This window comes from Dermacentor andersoni, chromosome 1, assembly GCF_023375885.2.
Source record: "Dermacentor andersoni chromosome 1, qqDerAnde1_hic_scaffold, whole genome shotgun sequence".
Classification (NCBI taxonomy): domain Eukaryota; kingdom Metazoa; phylum Arthropoda; class Arachnida; order Ixodida; family Ixodidae; genus Dermacentor; species Dermacentor andersoni.
This window is the reverse complement of record NC_092814.1, coordinates 354,824,209-354,843,428: the sequence shown is the minus strand read 5'-3', so window position 1 is coordinate 354,843,428 and position 19,220 is coordinate 354,824,209. Positions and strand designations below refer to the sequence as shown.

The window sequence follows — 19,220 nt, the reverse complement described above, 5'->3', positions numbered from 1 at the left end:
CTCTCAGATGTGTTCTATCTCCAGAACATGCTCCAGAAGAACAAAAGCACGCGCTGCCAATTCGCCAAACATGCGCAGTCGCGGGGAACTATGTCTCCTCGCTTTCACTATATGGCAGCATATACAACAGAACCAGAATGCGGGCGACGGCGGCATAAGAAACTGGTTCTGGCTGGGTCTGCGGCGGTAACTCCCGGTGAGAAACTCCCAGTGGCTGCTGCATCTCCTCTCGGACGATGTCAGCAATCGAATCTGGTTGGGGCTGCGACGCTGGAAGCATATTTCGTAGTTATTCACGTACGATTGCTCTAATCGTCTACCGAAGGTTGTTGGAGCAGAGTGCTTGAACATCCACGCACTGTCTGGCATAGAGCAGTAATTGTACTGTCTAGTGCGCTTTTCCATGGTCTTCTCAATTGTCCTCCGACAAAAATTTGTCTATCTTATTGGGCGGGTTCCGTATCACTCCGGCAAAGGGTTCTAGCTTTGCTGTACGCATGAGAAACGAAAATTTTCTTCTCCTCATGTATATTTCGACGTATGGCGAAAAAGTCGGCTAATATATTCCATAAAAACACTGATGTTTTCATTGGGCAGCTGCACTCGAACATGCAGTAGAAGTTCGACCTTTTCTCTTTCTACGACGCTTGTGAATGTCTTTAGCAAGCTGCTTCCAAACAGGTCCCACGTTAGAGTGGTGTCCCAGTTCTCGAGCAAGTCATCGCGGTGTCCTCCAAGGAGAAGTAGACATGGTCCAGCTTGACCTCAAAGTTCCAGTTGATGAAGTTTGAAACCCTTTCAAATGTCTCGAGCCAGGTGTCTGCGTCGTCGGACGAAGCTCCGCGAAAGATATGTGATTCCTTGGGTTGTTGCAATACGATGGCTGCAGGCGATGCTCGGTCCGTCATGGTTGTAGTTGATTTTGTCGTAAACTTCCTGGTCGTGTCATGTAGAAGCGCTCCGAGCCAGATGTTGTAGCCTGCAGCTTGCTCCATGGTGCGGTGCGACGTTGGTGTTGTCTTGTGGGTGTGCGCTTGACAGGAGCGTCCGGTACATGCGTCCGGTACAGCGTCCCCACAAAAGCAAGTGGCACTCAAAACACGACAGCGGAGAGCACAGTGAGCGATCATGGAAATCTTATTTGCGGGTCAAGCGCATTGGCTATTATACATGAGTCGTCGAAGGTTACAGAGTAATTGCTGGTGCTCACATACGTTCCAGAAAGTGCAATACTATTCTCGTCGCCTATGCAGTCTCATTACACAAGGTCCCGTGAGAACATAGACAACAGATAAAAGCAACGATAACATTCTTGTAAGCTCCGAATCATACAGGCGCGTCTTGCGCTTAGCGCTAACACTAAGAAGTTAGCGTTTGACGTGCAGTCCCCAGAAAAAGGATAAAGAAGTACACGCGTCAATATTGTCAAATTCTGTAATGGCCGTAGCAACCCGCTCAGCCACTCAGAGTTGACAAGATGGCGAATTCGACAATATTACAAAATTTTTCATTGCACAAAATCTATATAAGCGCAAAATATAGATAAGAATAATGACGAGCTTGGTGATATCCAACACCACCCCGTTTCATAGGGGTTGCTCATAATATTTGTTTATCAGCTCAACCATCCACCTGTTGCTTTGTTTCATATACATGCAAATGTGTTCACCTGTGTTGTTCCGAAAAGCATTGCCAGGTGGTGATAAACTTTATTGAAAGGGGGAAGGGTAGAGGGGGACGTGGCTGAGGGATTGGGCCTGCTTGGCCTTCTCCGCCCAGTCCACCAGTTCAAGCTGTCGGTCGACGTCCCCGGAACTGAGCCAGGCTGTCCAGTCAGTCTCGCTGCTGACGGGGGGATGAGAGAACGGGAGCGAGGTGCATTCCCACACGCATTGCCAGTGTTTACTTAAACACACACACACACACACACACACACACACACACACACACACACACACACACACACACACACACACACACACACACACACATATATATATATATATATATATATATATATATATATATATATATATATATATATATTCGAAGACAAGGTGTAACCAGCTCCAAAAAGTATGGCAATAAAGAGGGTAAAACCTTAAGAAATAAGCTGACGTTCAGGCCATGGGAAGCATCGAAAACCCGAACGCACACGCACATCACAAAACTTATCAAGTTGGGGAAGACTGCAGCAAGTCTCCGAGTGAGCCCGGTCCGTGTTTCTGACTTTGCAAATGGGATATCTTAATTTTCGAAGGCGCTTGTTTGCCACCGAATTCGTCCTTGGGTGGCGACGCGTATTGGGGTCGACGCAAAACGTTTGCTGCGCCGAACCCACTCACAATAAGGCGGATGGTGCCGGTTATTTTTCTAAAGCTTGGAATGACAAGCGAGGTACCTGACCTCGAGACGTACATTAATTATTACTTATGGAGCTGTTTAGAGAAGTCTGGACAAATTATATGTGAAGGCCGTGATTTGGATAAAAGCAGACAGGCCTGCTTCTCTATTTACAGGCTCACTCCTCTCATAGCCTTGATGTCACTATTCTACGCTGTCTACCTGCCGTACTGCGGTGATGGACCAATGTGGGACTATGTCGTTGAGCAGCATCGCGCTTGCAAAGCCAACTGGTGGGCCAACATGATCTACCTGCAGAATTTCTTGTGCAACGGAGAAACCGTGAGTGCTTTTGAAAGGCGAATCGCTCAACCTAACTACCATAGAGCACATCGGCCACTAACGACGACAACTCAGAAATATTCCTCCGTTTTTACAGGATTTCCATGTGAAAACCAACCTAATCATTTCTGTTTGATCAGTAGTTATAAATTTCCTTATGAACGCTATTTGCATTGTGTGTGTACTGCTCGTTTGCAAGGACAATGCAATGCTTGTGTGGTAATTTTAGAGCATATGACCAATGATTTTATAGCATATATATGGTATCAACCTCTACAGTAGACTGTCAGGTGTGTGCCCTTGAAAGGCCATTCTAGTCAGTTTTATTGATGCGAACGCATCAAATGGCCCCACTGAGTGAAAAACCCGTCCTCTGTAACCGCGAAACGGCACCTAAATTATTCTTGGCTGCGACGCCGCGTCACGAGCTCACCTCGATGGAGCAGAGCGAGCGAAACGGTGTTGTGTGATGGGAAAAGGCATCGTCGCGACGCCACGTCACCAGTGCGCCTCGATGGAGCAGACACGGCGACGCGACGCTGCATGGCGAGATGGGTTGTCGTTGGCCAGGCAGCCGCCTGAGGCGCGCGGGCGGGCCGCCTCCGTCTTGCTCTCGAAAGCCGGCGCGTGGCTCATATGTTGCACCGGGCTCATCTGCTGCGCGCGCCTGGCGGCTTTAGTGGCCGCTGCTGCTTCCTCGGTCTCTCGTCGTGCGGGGCGTCGGTTGCACGCGGCGTTGGCACCGCAGGCTGCCGCTCCTTCCTGGCTGGGGCAGCGCGTACCGCAATGGTATATTACTCGTAGCGCAAAACTCGAAGGGCCGCCCAGCGTCGTTCAATTCGACATTAACGCTTTCGCATTCACAACTCACAAAAAGGGCTCAGGTGGCCTCGGATTTTTTGTTGTTTATATTTGTTTCGTTCTTATGTAACCGCAATATTTTAGGGTATATTCGCCATTTTTGTTAGGTTTGTTCTCCAAATTATTTTACTTTCGTGTGCATGTGGAAGGAATGGACTGCTGTAGTACGCATTTGGGGCAAAGTTGGTTTCACTGCTTGGATTGGGCCATGCTTGAAGACCGTCTTCTATAGTGAAACGCTTGAATAATTCCTTTTATAATGATCAACTCTCCATAGTGATAATAGGAATAAAACAGAACGCCGACCAAAATTGGGTTGTCTAAAAATTCTTATACGTTTCGGCTTCCGTCTGGAACCCGAAACTTCAACTGAGAGGCATAAAACTTTCACCTTAAATCCGCGTCAGGAATCGCTTCAGGCATTTTGTGTATGTTGGCGGGAGATTGCCATCGTTTCTGTTAAGCGTGTGCGTGGTTGTTTGGATAATCAGGGATTCCAGATACTGTGGCTTTGTCCAGTACTTTTCTTGGGCGATGACTGAAGCTTGGTTCCAGTTGAAAGCTGAATGTTTTATGCCTCTAAGCTCAGTGAACAAGGCATCCGTGTGGAAGCCGAAACGTGTAAGAATTTTTAGACAACCCCATTTTGGTCGGCGTTATGTTTTTATTCCTATTATTCCGTTACTTCCTGACCAGACGAGATTTCGCCGAACCCTTGATTTCTCTCAGTAGTCGTCGCTATGTGCTGATCTGCAAGTTCCATTAGCTTGACCTTTGTCCGCTTGAATGATTTATTTCCAAAAGGTCGAAAATTAACTCAGCACGAGATGAATTTCGACGCTGTTGACTGCAAAGTTGTCTCCAGGTTTTTCTCAACCAAGGCACTGGAATCACCTCTATATATAGTTTTTATACTCTATGTAGGATGTATTGCGCTGTGCTTCTTTCTCATGTTCCCCTGACACGTTTTATTCCCTTTGAATAAGCAAGCGTAGTTTCCTATATAGGAGACAATTTATCACCTGCTTTTCTTTCTCTGGGCATGACGTTGGTATCTGTCCAATAATAATTAATCAAACAGTCAATCAATCAAGCAAGCAAGTAATCAATCAGTCAATCAAAGGTGTTTATTAAAGTGCCCAGGAACAACCCCGAGGGTCTTGGTGCTGGCGCGCTCGGCAAAACAATGCACAGGGAGAACAATGCAAGCTCACACACACATACACACATACACACGTGCGCAGACATAAAATAAAGAATAATTTAGTGAATACAGATTTTAAAAGAGCATAAAATACATACACGAAGAGAATACAAAGCTAAAGTGGAGAAACAGAAGAAAGGATTACAGAATGACGGAACACACAAACAAGCATCAGAGTTTTTGTTCAGTTATTGAAATACCTCTGCAACTCCTTTCAGGAAAATATTAAATTTAAGCATGCAGATATTCAGGCCCTCTGAATGGGCGTTATATGTCGCCTGCACTCTAGATAGAGGGTCACAAGAATCTGAAGGCTCAAAGGCGCGCTGTTTCCTTGTAACTTTCTGCGGAATGTAAAAGCGCACATTAGAAAGCAAGTGTGAGCAGCAGATTTTTCCATGTATTAATTTGTGAAGAAAAAGAACATCCGATTTATTGTGTCTACAGGCGAGAGTAGGTAACGTGAATGTCTGTGTTTGGTCTATGGAGATGGAAGGCTTTGGACAGAATCGATGTTTAAATATAGATATGAATTTTTCTTCACATTTTCGAGAAGTTCACAATTTGACCTATAAGTGCCGCCCGAAAACACGGAGGCGTACGCAAGAACAGGAAGGCATGCGCTTTTATATAAAGTTACAAATGGCCGAGGTTGTTTGAAATATCTCGTCATCCGACATACTGTGCGGAGCGTTCGAAGTACACGATGACTCGTCTGTTGAGTGTGGGGCGATAAACTCATAGAGCTATCGAAGTACACTCCAAGGTCCTTCGTTCCCTGAACTTTTGGCAAGAGACCGTCTTTAACGCTATAGGGAAATATAAAGTCCTGTTAGACTTCAGCGTGAAGCTTACAACTTTCCTTTTTGATGCATTTATGAGCAGCTTCTTTTAACTGCACCATGAAGGAAAATTCGCAATGTCCATCTGAAGAGCGGCGCAATCACTCAGTCAATCACAATCACATTTTTTACGGCTTTGAAAAGTTTCGCGTCATCAGCATATAACAAAATTGAAGAGTCTTGAATTACTGCCGAAACGTCGTTAATAAACAGCGAGAAAAGAAGAGGGCCCACGACAGACCCTTGAGGAACTCCACTTGTAACCGCATACATTTCAGACGACTGACCATTTACGATAACATAGCAGTACCAGTCACGTAGGTCGCTTCTTATCAGCGCTGTGACAGAGTGGTGCAGATGAAGTTGTGTCACTTTTGAAGGAGTATTTTGTGGCATATGACATGAAACGCCTACTGAGGTCAAAATAAGTTACATCCAGCTGCCCCTTCTTATACACTGCTTGAGAGGCATGCATCATGAAGCTTACGCGGTTGGTAGTTGTGGAGCGTCCCGATATGAGTCCATACAGCTGAGGAATGATAGTATCTTTAATAGAGGATGAAATTATTGAGTGCAGAGTTGAATCGAATAATTTAGATGCTGCGCATAGGAGAGAAATAGGCCTGTAGTTACTCGCAGCAGTTTTTACCCCTGACTTAAAGACGGGAACGACCCTCGCTGTCTTCCAAGCCTTTGATAATGTGTTTTTCTTTAAAGCATAATTAAATATACAAGTAAGCATTGGAACAAGCAAGGACCCGTACGTCTTAATCAAAACAGGTGGAATGTCATCAGGACCACACGAAAAAGACGGTTTTAAGCGTTTGATGTTCTTAAAGACAAGTTCCTCTCAGACAGATAGACTTGAATCCTGGGAAGTGTGATTGGAAAGCTCACTAACTCCGTCACTATACCCTTCACCGTACACAGACCTGAAGTGTAGGGCGAAGGCGCCCACGACGTCTGGGACAGGTTGGCCATCGCCACTAAGGAAATTGTTATCTTGTTTCCTATTGTTGGATGAGTGTTCACGAACGTGTCTCCAAAAAGACCTTGAAATGTTAGAAGTACTATGTTCCCCATGTGCTATATAGATGGAATGACCACGCTTGTAAAGATGTCTAGATAGTGCCTTGTAAATTTTAAAATGTATATGCCAGTGATCCTGATTTGTACGCTGTGCCTTCCTATGAGCATGGTCTTTTAGCGAAAGAGTTGCTTTCAGTACAACAGAAAGCCAGTGGGAAAATTTAGAGCGTTTAGCACCTTTTAGTGGTATAAAGTTCTTCATTCCATCGTGAATAATATTCGCTAATGCCATGACTTCGTCATTAACTTCTCTTAGTTCTACTACTGAAGACCAGTCTGCATTATTAAGATAGTGGTAAAGACACACGTAATCTCCGCTATAATAATAATAATAATAATAATAATAATAATAATAATAATAATAATAATAATAATAATAATAATAATAAATTAATTAATCAATGGATCAGTAATTTATTTAAGGTGCCCAGGAATCATACTGTGGTCTGAGTGCCGGTGCACAAACAGCCAAAAACAACAAAGCTAGAAACGCAAAACAACTACAAACAAGTGAAATGGAATAAGAACAATTAGAAGAAACAAAAACCAGAGAATAACTGAATAAATAGCTATATAATGAGCAGCAATACCGCAATAACACACAATTAAGAGACGGTGTACATGTACGGAAGACGAAAGAAACTGTGAGAAGACAGTAGAGGAGGGAAGCTAGAAAGAAGGCTCGTGAGAAAGTACGAAGCTCGGAACAGAAGCAAAGACAACACATTTTGAAATATATCGACCTAGAGAAAGTGACAGTTGCGTAGACTTTGCATCCTGTGGACAGGCGAGTGTTTGCTTTAAGAGGCAGGAACGTCGAAAAGCTTACTGGTGGTCTTCTACGGAACCCGCAGTGAAACATAAGCCAGGAGATCTGAACATGGAATAACTCTTTGATTTTGTATAAAAAGAACTTGTAATAACAATATAATAGTTAATAATATCAATAATGTCATAATAGTATTAAGACATAAGGCTATTATTTCAGGAGCACCACGTGTGTTGAAAGAATACTGCCACGAGCGAAAAACCTTTACTGCGTTACAGCTCGGAGCACAGCAGTCATCAGGGACGACATTGCGGTTGCATGCCTGAAAGCAGCAGTGTTCCGAACGTGTAATGAGACTATATCGCATAGCCCGCAGCCCCATATAGAAAGGCTGCAAAGTGCCGGCAACGCACCTCACGTCATTACTTGGGCGTGTGCAAGAATTATTAGAAGGATCAAGTCCGCAAAAGAGCAAGGCTGCACTGAACAGATCAGATAAAAAGGCTGACCGTGATGCTTTATGTTCATGGCGTGTTGCATGGTTTGTAAAGTGCGGGCAAAATATATATATTGGCTGGATGTTTTTTCGGCACCTGAAAAGTTGGACTGGATCTGCCCTAACGTACGAAGGCAGGCCGAGAACACATGTACCAGCAAGGGTATGGGGTTGTGCTGTGAAGCATTCCACGCAGTTGATGAACTGCAAAACAGATGTGGTGTATAGGCTGCCTTTGTCATGCTCAGAAGTCTACACAGGACCGACAGGCCGGTGCGTAGATATGCGCCTGAGCGAGCGTGATTACGTGCGCAGAAGCAATGCATCTTCGCACTTGACCCTTCATTGGAAAGACTACGATTATGGTAACCACTATTTCATAACCCACTGTACAGTTTCGGGACGTTAAAACTTCATGATTTAGAAGATGCCGGTGTCAGCTCTGACAGCCATGTTGCTATCGCAGTAAATGAGTGGAAAGTCTTGGCTATCGCTGATACCTACTGGAGATGAATTCGCAAAGCTTTTCGTTTGTAAATGCTGTTTCTTTTATTGTGCGGCCACTTTCGCTAATATCACGTTTCACATCTGCTCTGGGGTGCAGTTCTAGCGTAAGAACGTTTCAATGAATACCGTAAGTGCGACGCGGGCATGTTCGAGTTCGTGCATGTTCGATGGACTTTTCAGAAAGGTTTCTTAGTCTTTACTTGATTCTAACTATTTCAGTGTGGTTCCCATACGTGGTACGTTGCCGTAGACCTTCAATTCTACCTCATAAGCCCACCCATCATATATGCTTTGTACAGGTGAGCCCATTTTCCCACCTTTAGATAATTGTACGCCAAGTGCCTTAGCGGTTCTAATGAACGAGAAGAATAACCAAGAGGTAGTCTCAACTTGTAGTTAATTTAGGCATGTCAAACCAAGCGACAGTCAATCAAAGGAACACGCAGGGGAAATAAATGTGTTCATTGAAATGTAGAAATGATAATGAAAAGGGAAATGATAGTGGACGACAAGATAACTTGCCGCCGGTCGGAGCTCGATCCGACGTCTTCCGCATTACACGTGTGGCGCTTTTACCAGTTGAGTTACGGCCGTGGCAATTTTCCGTTCCACTTTCTTGGATATTTGAGTGTGTGCATTTAATCGAGCCCTGGGAATGTTAGCCAACGCCTAAGCAATAATGTTCTGTGTTTTCAGGCAAGCTGAAGTTATACACGAAATAAACTTCCGTGCCCATATTCGCAGAAAAGCTTTAAGGCTAAAATGTTTCGTAAGAGCACATGCGAGCCACTCCTGATGCGGACTCCGCCCCCCCCCCCCCCCCTAGCACGTGCGCATCTTCTTGAGCCTCGCCCCCACCCCACTAACTCGCGCGAGTAGACGGCGCGCATCTTCCCCCACCCCCCTTCCTCCCCCCAAACCGTGCGCGTGTAAGAAGACGCCGCGCACCGAGCCAATATCCTTCTCGGCTCTCCCTCGCACACTTTCCCTTTCACCTATAGCATACGGCGTGCGGTCGCAATCTTATCACACTAGGACTTCATACGGAGCGTAACGGCGACGGCGAAAAGTTGTTTGCAGTGGCCATATAACTGCTATCGCAATAAAGATAAATGAGAAAAGTTCGGGGAAATACTTGAGGCACTCAGTTCGTTGACAACCTAATAGCGCGCGTTTTTCCCACATGTGTGTACCTTCACAGAGGTTTCATTGTAAACAGCAGTAACACAGCACGTATCACTATAAGCACGTTCTAAATTCCTACAGGCACATAGGTATATACACCCTGAGAAGAATATTTGATGCGCAAGTTTCCAGGCACAGCATTGACAAAGTATTAGAAGGAAATCAACAATAATTGTTCAGAAGGGTTTGGGGGCGAGCTAGTTGGTACGGATCATTCATATTTAAAACAGTGCCAAAAAACACGGACAAGGGAGGACACGGGAACAGCGCTCGTCCTGTGTCCTCCCTTGTCCGTGTTTTTTGGCGCTGTTTTAAATATGAATAATTATTCGAATTACAAAACTCTGAGAGCTTTCTTAAATTTTGCTTGCTTGAAGAAGTTCTATTAGCGCGGAAATAATTAGTTCTCGTGTAACTTGGTCTTGTTCGTGCACTTTTTATAGGCGTCTGCAAATATTCGAAACTTTCGAATAAGAAATCGAATATCGTCCAATTCGATTCGGCCCTCAAATCGATTAGTCACGAGTCGAAAGTGTCCAAATTATTCGAATGATTTTCAAATTCTTCCCGTCGTCGATTGCACATCATAAAATATAAAATTCAAGTGAACATTCAATAGCTTTCATCCATCCAAAATGGGTGCAACTTACTAGACCACGCCGCGTCGCTCACAAAGCCAGACTTTTCCGGCTAGACACGATCGCTCACAATTAACCTTCTCTAAACACGACTTTCAGCGGTGTGCATTGTGCATTTTTTTGCACTATCAGATTCAGTACCTCTGCCCTTTGACTGGATTAAATACGAATAGGCTGCGTTGCAACATACTTGATACAATGGTGGCGACCATCTGCCACGACCATTCGCGCCAGAGAAAAGTGTTTATTTCGCTCCGCTATCGCCACGGACGACCCAGATTTCTCATTTGGCAGCGAAGGTGCACAAAGATATGAAGTGGCCGCTAAAGCTGCCTTTATAAACTTTGTATGATAATGCTTGACCACGTACGCTCCGACAAGTCCTAATGTTTGCGAACACACTGCTTAGACGCTCCTAATTCTCCCGTTGTACCTTTTCATAAAGCGTTCTTTATAATGTGCAGAGTAATGATAAACTTTCTGACGCTTTGAATACCAGGATATGAAAATTGTTAGACATTAATGTTGATAAGGGTTTACATTATTCGCAATCTATTCGAAAAATGTTCACTGTTACATTCGACTCGCATCTGGCACTATTCGATTCGAATTCGATTCGGTCTCAAAAACTACTATTCTCACAGCCCTAGTTTTTTGTCAAAAGCTGCAAATGAACCATTCAAAAAAAAAAAAAATCACACGAGCTGCGCACAGAATCATCAGCTCCAGATTATTTTATACAATTTAATACAATACAATACAATACAATACAATATTTTTCCCCATGCAATTTCACTATCGAATAAATTACCCGAAGAAGTAGTTAACACTAATACAACAGAATCGTTCGTTCAGCTTTCAAATAACCTTTTCTTTGACCTCTGAATTGCCGCAATGAAAGCAGTTGCTTTTGCGTTACGCTTTTTCATTGTTATTTTGTTTATGTGTTGCACTGTTGTATGTTCATGTTTATTTCTGTTACGTATAGTGTTACAATGATGTATGTACATGTTTTTGTTGTGTTCTTAATTGCTAATTGACAGTTGTAATTTACGTTGCTGTATGTATCCACTCCTGCTTGGGCCCGAGTAGGGCCTGCAGTATTTGTAAAATGAATAAAAAATATGTTTATTTAACATCCTTTGGATGTTGGGTGCTCCGGCAAAAAGCCGATGAGAAGGCTTGACGAGGCCGACGCACCCTACAGAGGCTTGGCAGTGGTTTAATTCAGACTGCGGTAATATAAAACAGTTATTTTTCATAGCACTTGCTTTATACCGTCGGAGGAGTAAAGCTTCGTACAACTGGGGAAGGGGGGTTATACCAAGTTCTTTAAAGATAGGCTCAGTGTGTTCTAGTTGCGGCGCATTCACAGTATGGCAATAAGTTTGGCCACCATGCTAAAGTCTAGAAGAAGGAAGCGTGCCCTGCTCTATGCAATGGAGTGATCCCAAAGTGGTTTCGCAAAATATTAGCACACTGCGGGGGTTTAAAGTGCTGTAGCGAAAGAGCTAAATTTTCGGGCAGAATATGCAAATCATTTCGATGGTTTCGATGGCAAAAAAAAAAAAAGGGAAAAAAAGATTTCGTTAAGTGCGGGACTTACGGGCGCTTTCTTATTTATTTATTTTTTTAGTCCGCCCACCGTGGACTGAAGGCCGCTATCACCGGTACAAGCACATGAAGAGAAGATAGCATAGAGGATAGACGCCAGCAAACGAAGTATATAAAAGTCACGAATCGTATTTATCACACTTTTGTCAGTGAAAAAAAAAATTCACAATACAAAACGATATGCTTGAATGCGAAAGCCAGCAGTTATTGTGGGAAAGAGCCGGCGTGCATAACTCGTTACTGCAGAGCAGAGCAAGGCTAAGTGCGCCATGAACGCGGAGGATTCGGGCTTGGCAATACGTGTACAAACTGGCAGGACAAGTATGCAGCGTAGTTCTGTCTCCAGTACATACACAGTCACTTGACTTCGTGATGTCTGTATGGTACAGGCGGCGTTCAGCGCCTTTTACAGCATTACTTCATCTGGTTTTAATGTGCTTTAAACTATACCCGCCGAGAAGTCGGAGCGCATTACAGGGTTGCAGGCGCCAGAACTAAACTTGCTTACTTCGTCTCTTTATATGTAGGACGTAAACACTGAAGTGAAAATTATGAATATGAAATACTAAATAACTAAGGCGAAGCAAGAGAGAGAGAGAGAGAAGAATACTGGAAGGCAGGGATGTTAACCAGTCAATAGTCTGGTTGGCTACCCTACACTGGGGGATGGGAGAAGGGGAAGAGAAAGAAGGGAGAGAGAAGGTGTAGGTACGTGTACGGACAGCACTTCAGTTAAAGTCGCTCGAGCAAACCAGAAGTTCTGAGAAAACACAAAAGTGCCTTCACTGCCTTCTGAGCCGATGATCGGTCGGGACGGTGCTCTAATATTGTCTGTTCACTCAGAGGACGATCGTCTAGTTTTACTCAATGTGTTGGACAAAGACTGTCTTTGTGCTTGAAATTGAGGACAATGGCACAATAAGTGGTCAATGTTCTTCTCACATCCGCAAAAGGCGAAGCAAGCAATTCAGATAGAGAGAACGGGTAAAAGTTGTAACTCGACGAGAAGAAACGTTACTGTGTCGTCTGCGAATAGGTATTTCTTCTCCGAAATCTTACTCTTTCCTATTGGAATGGAGTACAATGCCAATTCTAACACATGTGACGCACAGAAAAAACTTCAAAGCACCTCCTGTGACTCCCATCACATGAATGCCAGAATCTTGCCCTTCTGGCCGTTTCAGAGAAATTAGAGCCGAGCTAGCGTAACGACTCTATACCAGTGCGATTCCTTTTCGGGGTTCGTCAGTGGTCCAAGCGACATTCTACCCTCGTTATGATCGGGGCATAGTCCAGCCGTGAATGTTAGATGATAAGAAAGAAATAGAATCGAGTTAAATAAATCCTGAATTTATACCGAGGGACGGGACAAATCTTTTCCAGTAGATCCGGGCACCGTCGCCTCGTGCGTATGAGATGTGTATACAAAGCAACAAAAGCGCTGGTGCGTTTCCTGCGATCCATCAGCCTATACATGACCGCTTGGGACGGGATGAACGATGAACGCTTCAGAATATGTGTGCGTGCGTGTTGGAAACATTTTTTTCCCTCTCTTTCTACTCATGCATTAGCTCCGTTTCTCCTTACCCATTGCAGTGCTACCAACCACGGGCTAAGCCAGATAACCTCCCTTCCTTTCCTTTATCACCTCTTTTTCTCTCTGTGAGATACAAAAGCTTTTATAGTATTATATATATTGTAGTACTATAGGTCGGAGTTTTTGTACTTCATGTAGATGGCCTATTTCACGGAATTATCGTATTCATTATGGTATCGCCCACACGCGAGACGCACCGGGAAAACTGAGTGGCTGAGTGAGCATTTGATTTTTAGTTCAAGGGGAGGTTAAATGGGCTATAACTACTGCTTTAAAGTCTTCACCGATGGCTCTATTGACGTGGAACGCGAAGCTAGTGCTACGGCGTTTCTGGTACTCTAAAGAGGAGTGGAAGAGGCATTATATCTTGACAACAACTATATGCAGGACTATTGCAACACACAGTTGGCGGACCCTCGTTAGAAACGAGGTTCTGCTTCATCGTCTTCATTTAGTGACAGGGCTCAGCGTTTTAGTCGGCATTGCTGAATTGTAACTGTCAGGTGAAACAGCCCTCTGGAGGTAGGAGCACCACCTCGGAGCTCTTCAAAGCGGAAGCCATAGTGAGCGCAGCTGATTAGTGTGCGTGGTACGGTTTGAGCCGCACAACCTGGACAACGTCCCTACACTGGCGAGCAGACTATTTGATGGGGACGAACTGTGCGATTCCACATCTTAGGTCGGTGACTTGGCGATTGTTAAGCGAATGTTAAGGATGTCAAGCTCATGTTCAAATCCCGCTGGTCCAACCAACGCGAGCTGTGTGGACTGCTCCAGAATGTATGACAACGAATGTATTAATAGACAGCCGGAACGGACCAGTGGGATTAAGTTTAATGATAGCCGATCACAATGGGCGCCTATGCTGCTAATTAAGTACCATAAACGTCGCTGTGCTTGTTAATCCCGATGCTTCTTTCGTCCAATAAACATTTGTTTTCTGCTTGTTCATTCCTTGAGCTAGTGTTTCTGCCCGGGCAACTTCACTGACCGGTGACAACATACTTTTTGATGAGCAAAAAGCTTAGAGGAAAATCTATGCGGAAATAATTAACAGAAGAAAGAAGCTTCATATAATCATAACATTTAACATTTTGAAAAAATTGAAGCGAAACGTGGCTATGCACTATGACTAAAATTACAATCTGGGGGTTTTAGGTGCCAAAACCACTTTCTGACTGAGGCACGCCGTAGCGAAGGTCTCCAAAATAATTTTGATTTCCTTAACGTGCACCTAAATCTGAGTAGACGAGCATTTTTGCATTCTCGCCCACTGAAATGCTGCCGCCGCGGCCGGGATCGAACCCGCAACCTCGAGCTGAACAGCGCAACGACATAGCGACTAAGCTACCGCGGCGTGTTTATGCTCCTTGGACACATACATCATAACTAAATATTTTTTGACATCACGGTTTTCCCAAGCATGTGGCATGCGTCGAAGTCTGTGCCCAAGAATCTGCCAAGCATGCGCCATGTACCCATCTATTTATTGCGATGACAGTTATATGGACACTCCAGGCGAACTTCCGCCGGCGCCGCGGCTGCATTTGGCGTGGCTGAGCGCGAACGCGTCGGTACAAAGTGTAGGCGCCCCGAGTGCTGATGCCTTCGTGTGCGCTGTACGCCCACCGCTTAGTTATTCGCATTGAAGCTAGAGGCAGCACGAAGGGCGATTCGCTCGCTGTTGCTGCCGCTCTTCCTCACGCCAGCGTTCTGACAGCGAGTGTTCGGGGTCGACGAGTGAGATGAGTTCATGTTTGCCTGTGTGCACGTGACACCATGCCTGTTAATTTGGTTAGTAAGCGAATGTTTACAAGCTTATACGGCCGATATAGCTCATATCCTTATTTGGTGTAGCTGTCTGCTAATTTGCTATCGCAATCGATGCTTCATCTTTCGGGTGAAACTACGACATTATTCGTTTCAAAGGGAAACGTGAACGATTTTGAAGATTTGACTTAGTTACGATTTATCTACGATTTACTTACTGTGTTGGCAAAAGGTATGTAGTCGGTTGTATAGCTCGTACCATATCAAATCTGGAACCTTCCGCTTGCGTGCGGTAATATAAAAGCTGGCGCGCTGACTTACTGATGTAGGTCAATTACTGCCTAAACCATTCAGAAAGTGCGATCCGCATTCACTTATGTTTTGCAAGAGCCATCTGCGATTGGCTATCGGTGAGGCTTTCGTCACGTTATCACGTGGATAGCAATCATGTGTGGCGGGCGCCAGTGAACAAACTCTCACGTTTTCTGAAAGAGCCAAGCTGTAGCGCATCACTGTTGATTGAACTATCCAAGAATGTAAGTTCATTTGGGATTCCATTTGGCCCATAATCAGGATTAATGCTTCTATTTTGTTTTGTTTTCAGACAACCTCGTCTTGGCATCTTCGTGATCGGACTTCTTTTTACCCTTAGCACGGCATATGTCATCATCATCACGATACTGAAGGAACTGCCACCTACCCTGCAGCCCATCTTCTATGAGTATGTAATCAAGGAAGCACAAAAATGTTGTGTGATTCGATTTGAAGCGTCTAGATTTGCGCATGAAATTACTGCAAGGGCCTCAATTATTAGAGCTATATACGCGACCGCGAAGGCCTCTGTTGCACCCTATGAAGGTGACAGCGCAGTCCGGCTTGTCATGCGTAAATTCTGCGAGCATACACTGCTGAAAGGGGCATGTTCTCCCTTTTGCTGTCGGGCAAAGGTCCAATATTATAGTACGTTCGCTTAGACTTCTTGTGGCGCGTTTTAAGGATGCGCTTGTACAGCATCCCTTGTTTCCAACCTGCTAACATAATGTGTTTTGTCATGGCTTCACAAGCATATCAGAGAACGTGTCTAGAATACTGGCATTGGTGCTCTACCGAAAAACATGTTGCCTCAGTTTGCGCCTAAGTGTTACGGGTCCTTGATCTTCACGCCTGCACCCCTTCGCCATTGTTGCCGAGCTTCATTTACCACACACATCTTCATCCGTTTGTTCATTTCCCTCAGTGGAATGAAAACTAGCAACGTAAATAAATAAACAGCTCGAAATATTCGACAAGAACGCTACTTGCTACTTATGCCCAAGGAAGTTATGAAGGAAATCCCACAGTTGCTAGCCCCCGCTGTAACGGATGCTTATTTGAAAAACGATTCCCGCACCCGCGCGAGTTTGAGTACATGGCTCGTTCTTTTGTTTTTCTGGAATCAATTTTAAGCGCAATATCTTTAGTCCTTGCTCTGAATAGCTGAAACGCTCCCATTGACTGCACATGTGGTTGATGCATGGTGATGAAATTTCTTCCGATTTTCAGTAATGGCTTCAGGTTCCACCTAACCGCCATGTTGGACATAATATCATCGGGAGCAACCGGTCAATGGATAACTTGTTTTACGAAGCAAAAACTTTGTGGATTGTGCCCGTGAACTGCTGGGGCCTGATTCACAAAGCCTTTCGTTCACAATGCGCTCTTTGGCAATGGCCAGGAACCTAGGTAAAATATATGTTTGACGGCAGGTTTGGCTGGCATCTTCTCTTACGCACAATTTTAGTGTAATAATGCTTTCGCGCATACGGGCTTTGAAGAGCGTAACTACCACGCCCTTAGCAAACGCCTATGAGTGACGCGACCTTTCGCGCCTCGCCGAAGTGTGAACACGAAGAAAACGAACGAGATCACTGCGTGATAACACGTTTGCTTCATGCAGTTTGAAGAGTGCCATGAAACTACAGCAAAGCAAATGGACGAGCATGAAGCGAGCGTCATTATGAGGCCGCGATCTTGCTCGCTTCACGCTCTAGCGATGGTGCCACGTCGCACATAGGCGTCCGCTAAGAGCTTATAGTTTCGCAATTCGACAGTTCTGGACTCGTTTGCAGAAAAATTTCCTTGCGCTAGAACTCGTGGTAAGAACCAATCGTGACGTTTGGCATCACATTAGAGAAAACGGCCACACAATAACAAACAGCACTTGCGAAAGGAAAGCTTTGTGAATTCGTCAATCGCAGACTTACATCAGACCTGGGCAAAATGACGTCACTCACGTCTTTCGGTCGCTTCGTGCGATGTTCTTTCAATATTTTTCTCTTCTCACTTAAGAGAGCCTTCATAGGCGTTTGTGAATTGGGCGCATGAATTTTCTTCCAGCCAGCGACTCTCTTACGGCGCTCCGCACGTTCTGCGCAGTAGTGAAGTCAGCATGACGGCGTGAAAAAACCGGCCACGTTGTGCCTGGTATTGTGAAGGGAAGCATGTGAAGCGTGCACTACGCTGAGCGCCGTCACTAAAACACGTTTTATGAGTAAGATCAGCATTAGCATTACTCGAATTATGATGTCTTGTGCACTCTTCCGGCGGTTCACAGTTCGATCACATAATTCAGTGCGTTGGGAAGAAGCTACGACATTTATGTGCATTTAGCGGTACATCTGCATTTTAAAAAAAACATTAAATTCCAGAGTTCTGCGTGCCAAAACCACGATATCATTATGAGGCGTGCTGTAGTGATGGATTGCGGATTAATTTTGACCACCTGGGGATCTTTCGCGTGCACTCAGTTTCCCGGTACACGGGCGTTTTTGCGTTTAGCCTCCATGGAAATTCGGCCGCATGACCATGATTGGATCCCACGACCTCGGGCTTAACAGCACGAGTGCACATCAAGGCCGTGGTGCTTGCAGCCATTTGGCTGACAAATAAACAATTCTTTCATTTATGTAAAGCTGCCATATTTATGTTCAGCCGCAACGCACGTATCCGCAACTCTTCATGCTCGCTTCGACTCTGGCTAAGGGGTACTTGCGGCTTCACAGGATTTAATTCTCTACAAGAAAATATGAAAAATGCTTATGAAGAAAGGGTCCAGGCATGGAAACACAACCTCTCCAAAGCTATTCACTGCATGCTTAAAAGAAGCATTCAAACTATTAGACTAGGAAGGATTAGGAGTGATGATCAACGGCGAATATCTCAACAACCTTCAGCTTCCAGATGACATTGTCCTGTTGAGCAACATTCGGGATACATTGAAGCAAATGATTCTGGACTTTAACCGACAAAATGGAAGAGTATGGTTGAAGACTAACTTTCAGAAAACAAATGAAATTTTGAATAGCCTCTCAAGAGCACAAAAATTTATTCTTGGCATTCAGGCTCTAGAATCTGAGGTTATCTAGGTCAATTACTCGCAAGCGAGCCTGATCATGGAAATTAAATTACGGAATACTGAAAGTGAGTCGGAGCGCACACGGCAGGCATTACCAAATCATGAGCGGGAGCTTACCGCTGCCGTTAAAAAGAAAAGCGTACAATCATTGCATTTTACCGGTACTAACATATGGGGCAGACATTCGGAGGTTAACAAATGTGCTCGAGAACTACTTAAGGACTGCGCAGCGAGCGGTGGAACGAAAAAAGTCGCAGTTTTGCACGCAAGGCGAGGCTTCGATTGCGATAGCAAATTAGTAATTAGCTACACGAAGTAAGGATAGTATTTTTATCGGCCGTGTAAACTTGTAAACATTCGCTTACCGACTAAATTAACAAGCACGGAGTCACGCGCGCGCAGGAAACATGAACACATCTCGCTTGATGGCCGGGGAAACTCGCTGCGAAAACGCTAGAGTGAGGAATCGCTGCAGTAGCAGCAAGCGAATTGACTTTCGTGCATCTCTCGCTTTAACACAAACGAAACGTCGAAAGCACGGCGCATACGAAGCTGCCGGCAGTACGCGC

General features: G+C 44.8%; 1 long non-coding RNA gene across 1 annotated transcript; it reads left to right on the top strand.

Moving 5' to 3' along the window:
- The first annotated feature begins 2,534 nt into the window (after window positions 1-2,534).
- LOC140215376 (uncharacterized) lies at window positions 2,535-15,960 on the top strand. The gene is made up of 3 exons (XR_011892334.1): window positions 2,535-2,685; window positions 8,673-8,752; window positions 15,862-15,960. It is a non-coding gene; the product is annotated as an uncharacterized lncRNA (long non-coding RNA).
- The last annotated feature ends 3,260 nt before the right edge of the window (window positions 15,961-19,220 follow it).